Source organism: Gavialis gangeticus, unplaced genomic scaffold (genome assembly GCF_001723915.1).
Source record: "Gavialis gangeticus isolate Ggan-Ray unplaced genomic scaffold, GavGan_comp1, whole genome shotgun sequence".
NCBI classification, from domain to species: Eukaryota; Metazoa; Chordata; order Crocodylia; family Gavialidae; genus Gavialis; species Gavialis gangeticus.
In genome coordinates, this window is record NW_017728992.1 from 162610062 (window position 1) to 162614980 (window position 4919).

The 4919-nt window shown below is 45.3% G+C and overlaps 1 protein-coding gene across 3 annotated transcripts in view; it reads left to right on the top strand.

The window, feature by feature from the left end:
- Positions 1-4919, top strand: part of GRHL2 (grainyhead like transcription factor 2) — a 149861-nt gene that overhangs the window by 127780 nt on the left and 17162 nt on the right. The window lies entirely within an intron of this gene.

Consider the following 4919-nt stretch of genomic DNA (forward strand, 5'->3'; position numbering starts at 1 on the left):
TTTTTTTTTTTTTTTTTTTTTTTTTTAAAGAAAATTCGTAGGTTTTAAACAGAGTCGATCATGATCCCTGGATAAGTGCGCTATAGCCCTTCAAGCTGCCACAGTGAATATTGCTTTAAGTGTTCTCTTCATCTCACTGCCTGCTCTTTGGGAGTTTTGCAGTGGAGATGGCCAGTATAACAGGTCTAGAGAGAGAAAAGATTCTTGTTTACTTCCAGGAACTCAACTGTTGACTTATTAGTATGACTTTAGCACTGGTTAAATTCAGAAATGTTCATTTTAGTGCTTTGGAATACAGTCAGAGTGATGATATGATGAGCAAATCAGTACCAATAGCTATTTGGTTGTGTGCACTTGGTATTATCCTGCCACTTTTTCCAGCAGATCATTATATGGGAAGATAGTTTGTAATTATGCAGATTCTAAATTCAGTAAAAATACTTTAAAGAATAAGGCTTAAAACTCTATCAAGCCCTAAATACTGGAAGGAACACATGATCTTAAGTCTAACTCTCCTGCTGTGTTTACAAATGATACATTTTCCTTGTTTATCGCACCCCCTGGTCTTTGCTGTTCTCCAGTTTTTCCATGACACATCATAGTATTTTCTCAGACTTTGGGTTTCTTTTATTCTTCCTAGAATCACTTTTCAAAGAACAGTCAGTTTCCTACACAGATTATGCATTCCTAGGAAATATCCATTCATCTTGGGTTTCATAGCTAGGGAGGGTGGATCTGAAGATATGATATAAATGTCAACTCTCCGACATTTGCTTTTACTCTAGGCAGTTGCAATCAGCAGAAAACCATTGTGTGGTTCCACAGGGTTTAGAAGCAATTAACAAGCATCAAATATTGCCTGCTGTTTCCTGACAAACCGAGGCCTGCTTCCGCTCCCTTTTGAGTAGATTTAAATCAATGTCATTATGTTCATTTCAGTAGAGTTATTTTGAATTTACACTAGGCAGGAGGACCAAATTTAGGCCTCTCTCACACAGCGACTCTCTTTGCTATGGTGACTTATTAAGAAGTGACCCATATGTTTAGCAGAGTCTGTTTAAACCAAAACCTGGAATGTAATAGGCCAGACCTGCCTATGTGTATAGCTTGTCCCTGGAGCCACCTCCTTATCTGAGCATGGGCAGTAGCTCTAAATCCCAGCTGGAGTTCTGTAGGAATCAGCATACTGCCTGCCCAGCCTGTCTTTCTGAACTAGCGCTCATGCTTTCTCAGCTGCATTTGCCACTTCCAAGTGCCCAGTGGCATAAGAATTGTGGGTAGGTTGCACCACTGTGCTTCTGGCTATACCCTATTATGGTTCACAAGGGAGTCAGACTTGGTGGGTGGATCCAGGAATGAGGACTAGAAGGGCTGCAAGGTTTGAACCGCAGGTTGGGAGTGACCAAGGGAAACCCAGGTTCCAAATTGATGGGCAGGGACCAAAGCCCAGGGTCCAAAACCAAAGCAGAGGTCTAACCAGCGTTCAGAAGTCAGGAGGCAAGCAGAAGTCAAACTGAAATCCACAGACTCAGCTGGACGGTTAACCAGGAGTTAGGGAGCCAGACAAGTTACCAGGACAGGAGCTGAGAGAGGACTGGAGATTAGTAAATTGTGGAGCAAGGCTCAGGTGCTGGAGGGGTGCCCCTCTTCTGCCTTTCCCCCCTCCACTTGCCCTCTACACTCCTGCAGCCTGTCCCCCTGACTTCTCCTCCTCTCTTGCCCCCATGCCTTGGTCTTTTTTTCAGTGCCTGCCCTCAGTAACTTGCTAGCTGCACCCTGCACCCTGCCCACCCCTACCTGTTGCCGTCTGTGCCGGCTTCTCTGCCGCCTGCCTCCCCCACCTATTGTACCTTGTGACTGTACCTGACCCACACCTCATGCCTCCCCACCTCTTCCACCTCTGCACCTTCTGAGCAATAGCTCTGGCTCTGGGGCAACCAGCAGTGGCTCTGGCACTGGCCCTGGACCTGTACCCAGCTCAAGCCCAGTTAGGGAGAAGTGGCAGCAGCTCTGGGCCAGAACCAGAGGTAAGCAGCAGGGGTGAGGTGCTGGGGAGCAAGAGAAGGGGGGAGACCATGCAGCCTGTCCCCTATACTTTGCTCAAGCTGCACACTATGGGTCTCCCCCATGCACCCACCAACATTCAGGCTTCCCTGTGCTCCCCCTACTGTGTGCCTCTATCCCCACCACATAAGCTGCTCAGCTCCAGCTTCAGCCCTGGGCCTGGGCCTGGAGCTGAGCTGCTGCTTGTCCTGGGCTGGTACCTGAATCTGAGACAAGGTGTCCTCCCCTGCATGTTGATCCTTATCTTGCATTTGAATAAATATGGTATTTTTTGCTGTTTAGAGTCTCATTTATTGCTATCTGTGCACTGTGTTAAAATTTTAGTAGAGACTGCATTTGGTGTTTGTCAGGATGGCCCCCTCAGACAGAAGCCTCTATTAAGGATGGTCCATAAATGCCTGGAAATATTAATACTTTTAAAAAATGTTTATGGGACTTTCAAATAATGAAGCCATATTAGTTATTTAAGGGAAGTATTTTAAGGCTGACCATTCTACCTAGGAACAATGATGTGAAACTGAGAAAGAAAAATGTTCCAATCTCCAAAGTATTTTATACTGTGTTTTTGTCTTTTTGGGACAAGAGGGGACTCTTTATTGTTTGTCTTGCATGTAATGTGACTAGCAGTAGCTCCCAAGTTTACAGACCACAATCCTACTTTGGAAGAGGTTGTTAAATGAGATGGGCTAGCAGATGTTCACGGCCTCTATATTCTCTAATTCTGTAACCAGATTTAGCATGTTTGTAGTTGAAGTTGTTTTCAGAGCCTTCTATATAAGAGACTCTACCATAACACCACTTGGAGCCTCGCCTCTACACTTTACTATTCTGAGTAATTGGTTGAATCCTTAGGGGTTCCTGGGAAATATGCGTATTCAATCATCTTCAAGTATTTCTCAAAGCCCACTAATCCTGACATGTTATATAAATCCTACACCTGCCAAAGACAGTTCAACAGACAGTGCATTCTTAGACCTATATCCTAATAATATACTTAGGAAGGGGTGTCCCAAAGCCCCAAACATGTGATGTCTTTGTGCTAGCTATTCCCATATGCCCCATGAAAGTTTTACCTTGGAATGTGCAGTATGCCATGCATCAGACACTGTCAAACAGCCTTGGTGCAGGGAGACTTTCTCCTATCTATTTACTTGAAGTTTTCTATAGTCTTTGCAGGTGAGATGCAAATCCAGCAGCTATTCGCACAACCATGTTAAAGCCTTTTCAAATACTTGCATTTAAGTCATTGTTAGGTTTCAGAGTCAGAACCCCAATGAGATAGATGTGGCAATTTGTAATTCTCAGAGATCTGTTATATCAGACTGTCTACAGATACAGATCTAAATTTATGTCCTAAACATACTTTGAAGGATTTCTTCAGAAACCAATGGGCTTTATTTGTTTTTAAAAAGGGAAATCTTAGATTTTGGAGCACATGAGAGTAGTGGACACCAGAGAAATGTACCATCTTGCTGACCCAATATTGTGAGTTCCAGTGTGAGCCCTGGTCAGCAGTAAACAAGGACCTTGGAAAAAGATGAAAATGAAAGGAAGCGGAAGTATCTCTGAGAACTTGGGCCCCAATCCTCGTGCATACTTGGGCAAGGCAGTGTTGAGTATTGCAGTGCCAGATTCCTAGACACTAGTCACCCTGTGTAATGCTTTGTCTGTAGTTAGGTGCCCAGACTTTCTAGACAGTACATGACAAGATGGAGGTCCCTAGGGAAGGTATTTTCAGCAATAAGAATTGGGGAGCTGCCTGAGCTGGCCATAAGTGAAATGCAGGAAAGGGACAGGTGTCCCTAGCCACAGGTAGGTGTCTTCCTCAGTTGGGATCCAAACCTATAAGTCTTCTCCTGGAGGTAGTTGCTTAAGCCAAGTTAGCTGCTTAAGCCATGCTTTAGAAAACCAGGGTGCAACCTCATAAGAGTCTATAGTTCAAGGCTAGGGGCAGACATTACACATAAACCAGTTTAAGTGATCAGAAACTGGTTTAAACCTGTAACAGAACAGATGATCAGTGCACATAAACCAGTTTGAAAATGGCTGAAACTGGTTTCAGATCAACCTTATTGAATTTAGTATCAGACTTAACTGATTTGAGTCAAACCGGTTTATGCAATGTCTGCCCCAGGCCCTTTACTGGCTTAAGATAAACCAGACACCCCTAGCATCCTGGCATACTCTCTGGGCTGGGCAGGGCTCTCTGCTCGACAGCAGAGGTGGCCCCACCTCTTTGCTCCCTGGCCAGAGCTCCAGCAGAGACTTGCAAGCACAGAGCATCTCCCTGGCTTCTCCCTGCTAAGCAGGGATTATTCCCCCCTCCCCTCTGCCTTACACAGACACCTCAGCATTAACTAGCAGACCACATGCTGGCTATGGTCCGTGCTGTGGGAGATGATAGGCTTTTTGGAGCTAATCAGCAGGTAGCTTAATGTCCTTCCTTGGAAGAGCTGTTTAAGAGGAGCTCCATTAGTTAATGGAGAGAGGCTTTGTTTTCTTAATGGGTTGATGAACATTCCCTGGTGGGCTGCTTAGGAGAGGGGGAATAATCAAAAGTGTCCTGCGAGGGCCTGGCCATGCCCCCCTGACCTCAGCCTGTGGTAGCGAAGGGAAGGCTGCTGTAGCACCACCCAGCTTCTAGCCTGAGCCACTGCAGGCATGTGCCTGCATTTCTGGGATATCTATCTAGTTAAAAAACTGATTTAGCCTAGCCAGGCTAGACTAACCTGCAACGATTGAATCAATTCAGGCTCAGACACTTTTTGAATGTCTGTCCCTAGCCATGAGGACCTACCCTAGTAATTCTGAACCAGGGTGTTGTGAAAACCTGGGGCACTTTGAGGGTTGTCACA